Source organism: Schistosoma haematobium, chromosome 5, assembly GCF_000699445.3.
Source record: "Schistosoma haematobium chromosome 5, whole genome shotgun sequence".
NCBI classification, from domain to species: domain Eukaryota; kingdom Metazoa; phylum Platyhelminthes; class Trematoda; order Strigeidida; family Schistosomatidae; genus Schistosoma; species Schistosoma haematobium.
In genome coordinates, this window is record NC_067200.1 from 20359530 (window position 1) to 20375429 (window position 15900).

Here is a 15900-nt window from a genome sequence, read left to right on the forward strand (position 1 = left end):
CGGAGGCGGGATCATGGATGCGCACTGCCGCGGGGGAGTCCCACACTAGGACGAAACGGGTGTCCAGTTCTTCCAGATTTTCCATGGTGGTCTAGCTTCAACTGACTCATTATTTCAATCAAAAACAAAGGATAATGTCTTACAGATATTTGTTTTTATAAACAATTGACATTAGTAATCAATCAACATAAATAGATAGTAGACGTAAAGATGATTGATAGCTAACAATGGAATTGAGAATGAGAATTTCGTTCTTTTTTGGACTTATCAGCTACATATACCTTTATTCTGGTATTAGTGTTCATTTCAGGGCTTGATACTAGGTGAATAACATGGTAGCGTGTAAAGGGAATGGTACTAGGTTGAAGTTTCAAAGTTAATATCAACTCTGTGATATATATATATAATTGACAAGTCTCAAGTACAACGAAGCATTCATTCCATATTTCACTGCTGGCTGTCATTCATCTCTACTTATAATACTTGTGACTGAATGCACTATCAAGGTATTTCGCGTAGGATATACATATATACCAACAAGAGATTGATCAATTGCACTCGTTAACATCAATGAAAAGATTCAAATAAACAATATTTACCATTTCCTGTAGACTCATATAGAAATAATAGAAGTACATTAAGAAGTAGTACAAATGAATGGATCATATTCAATATTGTAACTTCGTTTATTCTTCGTCTTCTTCTCCTTTTATATCATTTCAGAATGATGGTTAGTAAACATAAATACTTACTATCAATATATCCTATTTCTAATTGGACTAAGTCTCATTATAAATAAATAATTAAACAAACTAATTAATCTAAATTACGAATATGTCGGCAAGTTTCAAAAGTGACCTCACTAGTACACTACTGTATACATGGTGTGATTATATGAATCTAGACAATATATTTTTGGATTATTCGGAATGTATTGTATATCATTTACAAACTACATAAATCATCCAGAAATTGGATCCATATGAATCTATTCTATTCTTTACCATATTTATTAAGCGTATCGGTAGTAGTAGTAGTAGTAGCAGTAGTGGTATTAGTAGTAGTAGTAGTAGTAGTAGTAGTGGTGGTGGTGGTAGTAGTAGTAGTAGAATGAGGAGTAGAAGGAATATGAATAGGAATATTTGTATTTATGCTTTTATTATAGTTATGTGCCCATATCTGTGCAGATCCCTATTCATACTGTAGTGTGTACTACTGATGTCGACAGATTTACGTAGTATGTATCACCAACCGAAAGTGAATTTCTTAGTGGCAGAGGTTGAGAAAGTTGAAGAAAAAAGAACGAGAAGAGAGATAAATTGGTATAAAATCGAAGGAACAATCAAGTACGAGACGATTGATGGATATTTTGCAAATGAAGTGTTTACTATATCGTTCTCAGATTTTAGAAAGTCATATGTAATTTTGTATCAAAATATATTCGGTTGTCCCTCTGTCTTATAATTAGGAGTATTTGAATTCTAGTAGAAACTAAGAATTCTAGAAATAACGCAATTTAACCAGGAAATGTTAGATGAGCACGGAAGAACGTATTGTATCTGTAATTCCAAATCAAGCAGTCTTCAAGTATAGAGTAATCATTAATTCATACAAACATTACACCGTCATAGGTTTTCTAGTCCACAACATTACCAAGATTTTGTTCTTCACTAAAGCTGAGATTTACAGAAAACGTGGAAATGAAATGATCTCCCAGAAATAAATGAACTTAAAAACACAAATTAGTAAAATGTTTATTTTACTTGGTGTTGTTTGCCTATATCTTCCCATTGTTGTTTAGGACTGCAATTGATCGGCCTCTGATTAACATATGTGTATCATCTGTGGATTGCCTTTGTGTTGCTTTAAGTCAAAAGTTTTGTAAGCAAAAATGGATGATGATGGAATAGAAGACCCATGTTACATCCTTTTTGGAACTCATCAGCTGGTTGCACTTGCACCTCACAGTTGATTTACACCCAGGGACTCGAACCCAATACCGGCTGCTTCAAAATCCATCGCGTTATCCACTTAGTTAATGAGTCCTGATAGCCAATTTTTTGTGCAATGGGGTGAAGTTTAAATTCACTTGGTATTGTTTACTTCAATCTTCCGATTGATGTTTAGGACTGCAATTGATCAGTCCCTTGTTGACATATCTACATCCTGTACGGGTTGCCCTAATACTTAAGTGTTATTTAAACACTTTGGACCGAATCGCCGTTATATTTCAAATTATATATAAGATTCGGTCATTTAAAAACGTCAAGTAATTGTTAGCAGTAGTTGTAAAAATGACTGAGGAATCAAACTAATGACTGTTATAGCAAACCAATCAAGAGATGATGTTAGATATCGATGATGAATGCCTTCGTAAATCATCTATGCCTCATGTAACAAACTGGTATTTGAGAATGAAATATTATTATTAAATAACATGAAAATAACATGACGGAATTTGTAGGAATGGACAATCTACTAGTGGTTTCATAGAAGACAACTTCCATTATTGACATAGTTATAGTTATGTAATATACATTGGTTTTCGGGAGAACCGGAAACCATCCAGACTTTCACATGACAACCCAAACAGTATAGCTCAATCCCGTTCAACATGAGAGCCAGACACCGCCCAGACTTAACCCGAGCAGTGCAGGCCAATAATATTTCGCCGGAGAGCCATAAACCACTCACGCTTAAAAATGGTAGCCCAAACAGTACGGTTCAACCCAGTTTCCAGGAGAACCAGACACTGTTCAGTCTTAAACTTCATAATCCGAGAAATACAGCTTAATCCCGCTTGACCGGAGACCCAGACACCGTATAGGTTTTAACGCTACAATCTGAATAGTACAGCTCAATCCTGTGACGCAACCATACATGTACCAAGCACCCTGGTGGACCATTCGCATCATTCATATACACATTCATATCACGTGAATCAATTATGCACAGCATGAACAACCGGGAGTTGACCTATTCTGCTTACATGACAGTAAAACTCATTAATGTTAGTAATGGCGACATGTCTTACAAAGTCACTTGAGAACACTGAAAAGCAACTGCCAGTATGAATGAAATCGGTTAACCAGCAAACCAAATTTGAGCAAAGCTTGCCAAATTATTGTCCAACCATCCACAATGCCACTGGCAAACCTCCAGTCTCATAAAAGACCTTCAGCTCAACATAGCTGGACATAGTCAATGGTAAACTATGTAAAGTCCTGTGAAACTCATTAATCGTTCATTCAACGTTTTCTGAAGCGTTAAAAACAGATCAAGAGGACACCCAAAAAATAACCAAAAATTACTCCAATTTAGGAGTACTTAAATGAAGGATATCACTGAAGTATTGATTTGAATGACAACGATCCCACCCCATGGGATTCGAATCCAGGACCTATCGATATTGCGCACGAACGCTTCACCTCTAGACCAAGAAACTGTCATCCATTGGTGTTAATATCTGACTTCAACTAATTCACGGAGTTGCGTCATAGTAGTGCAGCTCTATTTGACTCATGAATTCAAATACTAGAGTATGATATCTGTTTGAAGTTATATGCACGTTAATTATGCAAGAGATTAATGTAGATTACATGTTGTTACATACAATTAGAATGTAATACATGTTATTTGACCTATAACATCATCGACGTTTAGCATTATTGTTTTCATGGTCTACTATGCTTCCATTTCATCAATATCTTTGATTTTCTTACATCCACATCATCACAACTTAAAACGTTTCCCCCTCCCCAACATATGGTCAGTTGATATGCTAAACAGGAATAATGATTCATTAAAATCTCACCACTTGTAACTATACGTATTAGAGAAACTATAACCTGTCATAAAGTTCATTAATCTTACATTGTAAAATATATAACATACAACTAATTTAAACATCAAAATGAATTTGTGATCTGTTGTTATAACCATTCACTAGGATATATATGTTTCAACAGTGGAAATTATAATGAAATAGGATTATGAGAGGAATTTGATATTTTTTTCATTTTTGGAATGTCCCGCACTGAAACCATGCAAATACTAGTGGTAGTTGCAGTCGTCTGAGGTGAAGTAGTAGTAGTAGTAGACGCCGCTTTTGGTGTTGATTTAGTAGTAATAGTAATAGCTGTTGTTGTTTTAATAGCAGTAGTAGTGGTAGTATGTGTGGAAGTAACAGTATTAGCAGTCGTAGGTGTAGCAGCAGTTGCTGTTTATTTTGTTGTTGTGGTTATGGGTGACGTATTCGTTGACTATGTATCTTTTTTGCAGCAGTAGTAGAAGTAGTAGTCGTGTGAGTGGTAGTAGTAGTAGTATCAGTCGTAGATGTAGTAATAGCAGTGATCGTGGAAGCAATAGTAGTTTTCTAATCGTACAGTATAAACTACTTGTTTCAACATCATACTTTATGATAAAATTGTATTGCGAAAAGAATTTTAACATTTTTCATTTTTGAAATGTCATGCACTGAAATTATGCTTCATTTCGATGTTTACACATCACATAATTTATATGACCTAATATTCACACTTCATTATTCACAATGATAACAACAACATAAAAGAGAATTCAGAATAATCAAACTTCAAACAGACCTAGACTCATTAATGAAATTGGGGCACATTTAACACAATCTACAATAGATTAAGTAAATATAATGAAGTAGTCTGTTTTTCAGTTGATTTGTCAATGCAAATTTATGAAATACGCTTGAGCGATACTTTTGTCAATGAAGGACAAACAAACAATGAATGTTACATTGTTGACAAAATTCTATAATGATCAGCACTGAAAGTTATACATGAAATAATAGTTCAAGATGTTTGAATTTAGATGATTTGAATAGACCTTGACGACAAAAGAATGATTGGTAATGTGTGCTACATCTATTACTATTGTGGATGATGAAATTATCTTGTAAGTTTTGAATCCAGTTTACTAAGATTCAGGGATGAAATGTTAAAATTTACAGCTAATAATTTTCGGTCAAACGTTAACTTGAGTATCATTTGTTTTATTTCATACTTTACTATGTGTTACAATCTTCAAGGGCTAAGCATATTATTTCAATGATTCTAACATTTCGGTTAATGCGGTAGAGTGTGATGTTGCGGCTTTGAAATGGCTGTTAATGTATATTGCCACTCTGCCTCTTTTTGTGTGCTTTATCGTACTTTGAAAGCTCTCTTCTTCATACATAATGTCGGGCGATAGCCATGTTCTTGTGAGGAATATGATTTCCCGATCCAGCTGAAAGCACACGTTTCTAAATTTCCATAGTTCACCGTTTAGTCATCTAACGTTGCTACAAAAGTATCTGATGATTTGTTTCATCACCGGGTGTTCCTCTACAGCAGCCCCTGTCTTCTAGGATTTAGGCAAAACTGCTGTCTAATGCGTGTTCACCAGCTCCCTGAGAATATTTTATATCCTTATGACAAGCTAGTATGAAAGGAATGGTTTTTCAGGCTGGATTCTTGACATCACGGTATCACTCCCGGTCTTCGGTACTTTCCACTGTTATTATCCTAGCCATCTAGCTGTATTAAGTCTATTCAGTTTGATGGTATATTCCGGATTAATATTTTTTGAACACTAATGTTTTTATTCCTGGGTAGTCGAGCTGCTGGAAGCAACAGTTATCATATAAGTGAAGAGCAGATTAGTTTGTCGGAAAATGAAAAACTACGAAATTGGGACATTGATGAGCAAAGGAAAGACGATGTAAAAACTATATCCGAATCTCACACTCATCAGGAACACTCCAAGAAAATCTGGCACGACTTTTTCTGAACCCTGATTATGCAGCCTACAATATCCGAAAAGATGACGTTCCTAAAGCAGTCCTTGAATTCTACGGACATATTGGTCCAGCAAGTGGTTCAACTAGCCAAAACGTTCCGGGATTCTAGACCCCAACTACCGAAGTTATCCTTCTACCCTACATTAATGATGGAGGCTGTCACGAGGCACTTGGTGCCAACAGACACCAGCTATCAACTAGAATCCACGTGCGTCTGGATAAGCCACATGGTATAAGGATTAGGTACGAAAACAGATTAAAACTGACAGTTTCATTTGTGGACTATCAGTGATAAGGAAGAACGTGTTTCGAGCAATATAGAGTAAGAAATGAATGTGTGTGTTCTCGTCATGTCTCTTAGGTCCTATCTTCTAACTTGTTGCTTGTCTCTATTTAGTCCAAGATATCTCTATCTATTTTGGTGAGAAGAGGTAAGGTATCTAATATCTAATTCGGTTGTGGCATGAGTCTAGGCATTCCTATGTGACGGACCTAACAAATCCGAGACGAGAACATTGCAAACCAAATGAATGTGAGATGTTTTTCCCTCATTTGATCTGTGTAAGACGACTGGTTTCTGCTCATTTGCTTCTGCAGCCTTACTTTTAATCATTTGCACAATAAATTCACTTCCTGAAGGCGGAATTTTACTATTATCAACTATTTTTTAACTTGACACTTTTGTTTGACTTTAACCAAGACAGATGTTCTCTTTTCTTTCCATAAAAACTCAGTATTGATTGTGGATATTGATAACTCAACTGTGGTTATATCCGTTATATATGTTGATTTGTATAATTACCAGTTCATATTCGATGTCGATCATCATAGAATTTTGTCAACAATGTAACAGCCATTCCCGTCTGTTTTTTTTCATTGAAAAAAGTATCGCACAAGAGTATTTCATAAATCAACTGAAAAACAAGATAGCTCATTATATTCACCTAACGTATTGTAGAATGTTTTAAATGTGGCCTATTTTCGGTTATGAATCTTGGTCTGTTTGAAGTTTAATTAGTCTGAATTTTATTTTTATTTTTGTTGTCGTTATTATTGTTGTGAATAGTGAAGTGTAAATATTAGGTCATATAAACATCAAAATGAAGCACGATTTCAGTGCGTGACATTTCAAAAATGAGAACTATGAAATTCCTTTCACAATCTGATTTTCTCATAAAGTGTAATGTTGAAACGGAACGTTTTCAGTAGATGATTATAAGACCAGATCATAAATGTATGTTGATGTTTCAAACAGTTGTATAATATTTAAGCTACAGTGTATTACTACTGCTATGATGTGTGCTACTGACATCGACAATTATAAGTAGTATTTATCATTAATCAAAAGGGAGATATCTTCTGGCAGAATGGTGAGATGCTTGAAGAAAATCGAATGAAGACAGATAACGATTGACGCCGAAGCAAAGGAACAATCACGTTTGAGTCAATTGATTGACATTTTGCAAATGAATCATTTACTGGATAGTTCTCAATTCTGTAACTTTGTATTCAAATACATTAGGTTGTCTTCACTGGTGTTCTCGCTCACAACACTGCTACTACTATTCACACAAATAATATAATAACTGAAACGTTGGTAGTGTGAGTGGCAATAGTAGTAGCCTTCACAGTGCATGTGGTAGTGTGACTGGTGGTAATACTGTTAATATGAGTAGTAGTGTTGATGGAGTGAGTAGTGATTTGAATAGTGGTCGTTGTAGCAGTATTGGTAGTTGTGTGTGGAGTAGTGTGAGTGCCAGTAGTAACGCTAGTGGCATTATTATTAGTAGTAGTGAAAGTTCTACGAGAAGCAGTGTAATCAGTATCAGCAGTAGTGTGGGTTATGCAGTCAGTACTAGTAATATAGGCACTGGTGGTGGTAGTGTGAAAATTAGTGTAGTTTAGTGTAGTAGTAGTGGCAGTGTGGGTATTATTAGATGCATTGGTAATAGTATCAGCTGTAATAGCAGTATGGTAATATTAGTGTGTGTAGTAGTATTGTTGTAGTAGCAGTAGTGTGAGTAGAATTATGAAAATGTCATTAGTTATAGTAATAGTGGGAGTAAAAACAGTATTAGTAGTAGTCGATTAGTAGTATATTAGTTGCAGAAGTCGTTTGAGTGGTAACAGAAGCAATAGTAATAGAATGGGTAGTGTTGTGAGAATTAGTAATGGTATCATTAATGTGAGTAGTATTTTTATCATTTGTAGTAGTAATAATGCGAGTAGTAATTGTATCAGTCGTAGTAGTAGTAGCTGAACTGTGAACATTAATAATAGTTTTAATAGGAATAAATTGAGCAGTATCAGTCGTAGTGGTTGTAATGCGTGCGGCATTTTGACTGATACGGGTCGTAGATCCAGTGTGATTGGAAATATTTAATGCTGTATTATTACAAATTGTAGGACTATTGTGGGAAATGGTGTGAGCAGCAGTAGTATTATTAATAGTTATTTATTGGTACTAGTAACGTGAGCAATAGTATTGGTAGTATTGTTGGATTTATAGTCTACCATGATATTAATACTGTTCTAGTAATAGACCTAATCCTGAAATGGTAGATTTTTCATTATATAACTCCCTAATCCATAACCTCTTACGTGGAAGTCACACCATCGTAACAACTACCAACACATGATGGAGAACAAGCTTGGGCTAGAGATAGAATAATATATTTAATATGAATAAAAGATATACGATAACATTCAACAGGGACCACGCCTGCAACACCGAGCCATGCCTCACTCACTCAAATCACACGATAGACATATCCACAAATAACCACCAAAATGACCAGAATTGATGCAGTCGAGTGGATAGACTAGCATCCATAGTACCTTAACGAATACCTCGAACCGTACCGAAACAACGAGAGGCGAGAACAAAGAAATCAGTCTGTTAATACAAGCTCGTGATAAAGATATTGGATTGACATAGCCTCACCAAATAATAGCTGTACATCCAAAATTGAGGTCGGATCAACTAGAGAACTCTTGTACGTTGAGGCTATTATTGAAACCTTGGCTTCCCTCAGTCATTAACTGTAATTGTCGCAGGCTTCCAAGCTTTTCCTTGCATTTTGTTTCTGAGGATGTCGCGTCTCAACTACAGCAAGTGGGATCACATCGAGGTTTGTACTTTTCACAAACTACCCTCCATATTTTCTGTTTCACAGTCATCTGTGTTTGCATGTAACTAATGTAATTTTACAGCGTGATGAGATAATTTCTGGAATTTGATGCTTCTGGCACTGTCTTTTTCAGTACTAACTGACACCAAATAATAATAAAATGCCCTACAGCCTCGACATTATCTTTCAAATAATATAAGTCGTTGTTTATATGTGATCGCACATCAGTGTTCCAGTTTAGATGGGAAAAACCGAAAAATAATAAATTTATTTTGTCTTAATCTTAATGATTAGAAAATTTCACGTGTAAGCATTACCAACGTTCTAGACTGTTCTTCAAGCAAGAAGGTATACCGAATAGTTCAGGTGGTTTCTTAAGTGCTCAGGTTCTAGAATTGACGTCACTTTAAGGGAGGAGAACGCGATAGGGTTGAGGTGGGAAGGAGATCATTAACTGCTGCAATGGGAATGTGCACATGAAAATACAGTCAAAATACAAGTTACGTTACGAGACTGAAAGTCAAGAGTGATGGTGATCTGTGGTTTCATCAGAGAACATAATGAGTGTGACTGGGGTATCACGACGAACCTGCTCTTCACCACACCGTTTCCAACTTCAGATCAAGACTGTTGCTCAACCACCAACCAGAAATTTCACATGTCATGACGAGTCTGAGATTGACAGATAATCCCCATTTAAACATTAAAATTAAAACACGAATTTCAGCGAAGAGATCTCTTTTCAACGAATTTATTATCAAGCTGTACAATCGTATATATATGAAAATTTTGATTTTGTAAAACTACTAATTCCGTGACGAAATGTGAACACAGTTAATATAAAGGTTATAATACTAGATTACGTAATATGAATAATAACAATAACAATAGATTTAGTGATTGTAATAAGATGATTAAAATGATTCAAATGTTTTTGTCATAATAATTAAAGGTCATAGAGGTGTACAAAAATAAACTGATATGATGAGCGTTCATGAATAAAACGATGAGAATATAAGACATAAGTAAAGGGGGAATGCAGTAATAATAATAATAATAATAACATTAACAGTAGGATAATCAAACTGATTAAGGCCAAGGTAACGATAACGATAAGACGTACTTCTTTTGTACGCATAGTTCTGGTTTAAGCTCCTGGATGGCAAGAGCTTCGACTATTTTTAAAAAAGTTGGATACCAAGAAATCTGGGTAGATTTGAACGAATCATATAAACAACCTTAAAGTCAATTTGTGGATCTGTTGAATGGTTATAGTCGATTAGGTGTTCAAGTATAGAACTCCTAACTGCTTTCCTTTCACCCTTATAGAACCAGGCTGGGATATGTTCTCGTATCTGAGTTGAAAGCGAGCGCTGGCTACGGCCAATGTACCTTGCTCTACAAAAGCAGGTGAACTGGTAGATGCACATGGAGGCGACCAGACGCGGAAGCTTATCTTTTATGGATACAGAAAATAAGTTTCTACTAGTGAAGGATATTCGCAGTTTTGCCGCGTTAAATGTTCTTCTAATAGTTGTTGTTAGACGGTTTTTATTACGTCCGATGTTCGATCACTTTTAAATTCCAGACTTATATAAAGGTTTTTCTTTGGAACGGAACAACCCGAATTCTTCTCGCGACTACTTTTATTCATATTCTTTTCTATGAACCGTTCTGGGTGACCATTTTCCGTCAAAGTCTTCTTCAGGAATGCGAGTTTTTCGTTGATGCATTCCGTACTGCATATGTGATGTATGCGATGGCATAAAGAATGGATAAGGTTTCTCTTCCTACTTAACGGAACCCAGCTATAAAAGTTGGTTAGCTGGCCATTACATGTTTGTTTTCTAAAGACGGATCTTTTTAAAGAACCATTACTCTTTCTCATTAGACGTACATCGAGAAAACGAATTGATTGGTCTTGTTCCCTTTCTAACGTGAAGTCTATGGAAGGGTGGCACGAGTTAAAGGTGTGTAGAATACCATCTAAATCAATATTATTGTCACAAACAACAAACGTGTCGTCAATGTATCTCACGTATAGGTGGAATCGATTGATCATTGAACGGAGTTGGTTGTTTTCTACTTTTGCCATGAAACAGTCTGCTAAAATTGAACCCAGTTGAGACCCATTGCGATCCCATCCCTTTGTCTATATATTTCATTATTGAAACTGAACTGGACATTAAAAGTACAGCGTAACAATAAGTCTTTCAAGTGTTCGGTTGGCAAACCTAGATCTATATTATTAGAATCAATATACTCACATATATAACATATTGTTTCGGTTAAAGGTACGCTAGTGAACAAAGAATCAACGTCAAGCGAAAACATGTGTTTTTCGGAGGTATTAACGTCCTTAATACGATCAATAAATTGAAAAGTATCATGAATAGAATGTTTACATACTTGCCTTCTAAACGGTTCCAATTTTTCCGCTAACCATTTGGCGATTCTGTGGTATGGAGAACTTGACATGTCCAAAATAGGTCGTAACGGTAAACCCGGCTTATGTATTTTCGAATATCCTTCACTAGTAGAAACTTATTTTCTGTATCCATAAAAGATAAGCTTCCGCGTCTGGTCGCCTCCATGTGCATCTACCAGTTCACCTGCTTTTGTAGAGCAAGGTACATTGGCCGTAGCCAGCGCTCGCTTTCAACTCAGATACGAGAACATATCCCAGCCTGGTTCTATAAGGGTGAAAGGAAAGCAGTTAGGAGTTCTATACTTGAACACCTAATCGACTATAACCATTCAACAGATCCACAAATTGACTTTAAGGTTGTTTATATGATTCGTTCAAATCTACCCAGATTTCTTGGTATCCAACTTTTTTAAAAATAGTCGAAGCTCTTGCCATCCAGGAGCTTAAACCAGAACTATGCGTACAAAAGAAGTACGTCTTATCGTTATCGTTACCTTGGCCTTAATCAGTTTGATTATCCTACTGTTAATGTTATTATTATTATTATTATTACTGCATTCCCCCTTTACTTATGTCTTATATTCTCATCGTTTTATTCATGAACGCTCATCATATCAGTTTATTTTTGTACACCTCTATGACCTTTAATTATTATGACAAAAACATTTGAATCATTTTAATCATCTTATTACAATCACTAAATCTATTGTTATTGTTATTATTCATATTACGGAGTCTGAGATTATCAGTGTGCGTCAACATATACAATCGAGATGTACATGTAAAATCTAAGGTACGGTTTGGATGTTGGAGAATAGCCTGCCGATTGGATAAGACACGCGCCTATGCCCGTCGAAATCAAAACAAGTAATCGGGCAAATAACGGTTCTATAATTCATCATAAATTTATATGTAAATCGTTACCTAAACAACTATTACCACCCGGCTATTCAACCAATAATTTTTCAATCAATCAAATCTAAATTACAATAATAAAGTTGATAAAAGATGAGTGAAAATTATCAGTCACAACAAATTAACGTTATTCTATCCTGACTGGACAGAACACACACAAAAGTGGGGCAAATCAAGTGTCAAGTAAAACAACAAAGATGCAGTTCGGGAGGAAACACAAACTGAGTGAATGCGTAAGAAAAACAAAAACTATAATAAAAATACAAATATTGACAATTCAAATGTAATCAAAAGACAACAATGTACAATTAAGGGGATCAATAGGAATAAAGTATAAGTATATACATGGAGGGATTTTCACAAACGCACAAAACATTCAAATAGGATCTTACAGTATAGACCTGTAATGACTCACATTTATCACGAGAACACGACTGGTTTAATAAAAACAATTATTATTATAACCAACTGTACCAGTGTTTGTTTTAATGTGCTTTTGTTTGACTGTGCTAATGACAGCTATATTGTGCTTCCATTCATATACTTACACTTTGACTGTGACTTCGCGCGAATTGGCACACTATGCGTGTTAGTTTACGGGTTTTCGCGCACATGTAACATATTATCGTGGATTTTATGTGTCGTTATTTATCAGCTATTAACAGCCTTTTTTCCATCATACCTGACTTCTCGTAATCTTTGTGATTGGAAGATAGTTTTTATTTCAATTTATAAGCAGTTTGACGTATTTCGTGCTCACCACCTAAGTAAATATGTAGTTGTCGTAATATGGTTATTTTTAACAATACAAAGTCAAACAAGTCAAATCACCATTTTTCTAGTCAAAAATAGATTACGGATTGAGTTTTCATGAAAATAAGCCGTAAAAAGCATTATATATGGTTCACCTCCTTGATTATGGTGACGGCAAACATAGATGTTCGTAGTCGTTTATAAAATGTAATCAGAAAGAAGTAAGCGTTAAACTAACTATGAATGTTATATAAATTGTTTGTATTTAGCCATAAAAGGTTATTTGGACTATAGGTAGCATTGTTTTGTACTGAAGTGACATATTATTGTGTAACGTATCAGAGAAAAATTATGTGAGTAACAATTGACGTTGACAGTCTTTTTTACCGGCTTTCTGAACGTATACAGGAACAGTGTATAACACCACATTAAATAGGACACAAAATCTTCATAAGTAAAACGATGGGTGTCTCTTCTGAGCATGGTGACAAAACCATGTCGTACTTAATACTGATTTATGATGTGTCTGTTATAGGGTTGACGAATAATTTTCTGTAAACGAAATGCACAATCGCAGACGAAAATGTGAACAAAGTTATGATGCATATTGTCGAGTAATATCTAAATGGTGCTTACCAATTTCTCTTGCTAATACCAGATGTATAGACGAAATACTACAAGAGTTAGACACTGAATAAATTCCCAGTGCTTGTTACGACACGGACTTGAATGAAAAACAACTATTATTGAGTTAATTCATGAATTCCTACTGCATTACAGACTGACTCCTCCGAAGTAATTCATGCAGATAACGTGACGAAAAGTGAATGAGCGATGGAAGCAGAATCACAAGTTCCTTGTATTCGTATCTCCTCTATGCCACATTAATTAATTACATTTTCTTCATAAGTCAGACTACGCTTGTATGTTGTGACGAAACTAACTTCAGCAATTTGTAAATAACACTGATATGTGTGTTGTAAAGATTACCTATTAATTTTTATTAAAGGAAATAGAAATCTCTAATGATTAGCGCTGTCTGCAAATAAGAGACTTATAGGTACATTCTGTAACCTGCTATTTGATGGACTTATTGAATGTGATACTGATAACTAAGTCTAATTCTTTATTTCACGACTGATTTACTGTTTTTCAGAATTGCATGAGTCCATTAAAGTCTTCAAAGCTTTGTGATGATGTTTACGCCGGTCTACAACTTATGGAATTTGTGATAATGGAAGACCATGTTAAAATCCGGTTTACAAGTTCACGTTAACTGTGTTCCGTATTGCCTAGTAACATTTTTATTCAACTAATGAATTAGTAAAATATAAATATAGCAACTACACTCAGTGTCTTACTTTATAAACCGTGTCCGTATTTATTAATAGTCGATATGACGCTAGAACAAATATAGATAGAGAATAATATGAACTCCTTATAATCCATGGAATGAACAAGTAATAAGATGGATTATGTAATAATTCATTTCACGTTTAAAATTTAGTTACCCATTTATTCCAGCACCCTGTCACTTATATCTGCTCACTTAATCCTGTAATTATGTGACCTCTTCAAATTGTAATCAATTATTACGTAACCCAAGTTTTCAGTTCTTAAATCCACGGATCATTTATAAGCTATAAGATTTTCACACCACTTATCTGTCTGTGAACTCCAGTCCACTATTACACCACCCATTCTTAATGTGTTATTGACTGCAAAAACAAATGACCTTTGACCTTAAACTGCACATATATATATATTCATTATTGATAACCTACGTCATTTCAATTATTCATATTCAGGTATGTCAACTGTTTCCCACATCACTGTTAAATCCTAATGCACATTTAGTTATAATGAATGCATACCACTGTTAATCAACATTTCTCCTGGTTTCATTTTAATTCATAAGCGGAACTAATCACATGAAATTAAAATCTACTTAGCTACTGATACGATTTTGATGATAGACGTAATCCGACGAAGGTGAATATGATATGTGGGTGCCTAATCTGCAAGACTGTACGTGGATGTAGGGTTTCTTAATCATTCTTAATTATTACAGACAGTTACACATGAACATCATTGCTATTCATTCCCATGAAAGTAGGAATAAGATGAAAATTAAAATTATGAAAGTTTATTGAATAATCATTGCTGCTAAAGCAGAAAATCAAGTTTACAAGTTGGTATTAAGAATTCTTAAGTAGTAATTGTCCACTTTTTTCTCAACTTCTCGTGGCATATCCATTTTCTAAATGTTCCCTCACTTCGCCTTTCTGTCTCAGCATATCCAATACCTGCTTCCGAGTAAAACAACCTGAAATATATTTATATACACTTACCAGTGCAGAGTGTAGCTTTCATACCTTTGACATCGGCAGCAGTTACTTGCTTACCAGTTCTCTCCTTAATACTTTCGATAACTTCATCTGCTGACTCACAGTGAAGTATTACGGGCTTCAAGTTCTCTTTTTCTTCTGACGATAATCTCCTTGTCCATGGATCACATACCATCCATGAACTACTACATGGATGATTGTGGAGCATGTTGTAGGATTTGATGACATATCCTTGCTCCTCTAGTCTTACACGGAATTTAGACCTTAAACATAAGATATTAGTTAAAGATCTTACGATTTTTGCCTCACTTCCAAACCTTCCGATTTCCGTTTATGACCAAACGTACAATTAAACGTTACAAACAGGTATTTGAACCTGACATCCTTCGGCAATCTGCTTTCTGTGTGGATGTAACGAGTATAAGTAGTCTGAGAAGCGATAAAATTATAATTCCATACTTTTTGGAAATCTTTTAGGGCGCTTTCAAAATCGTCCCACAACAAGAAACGCTT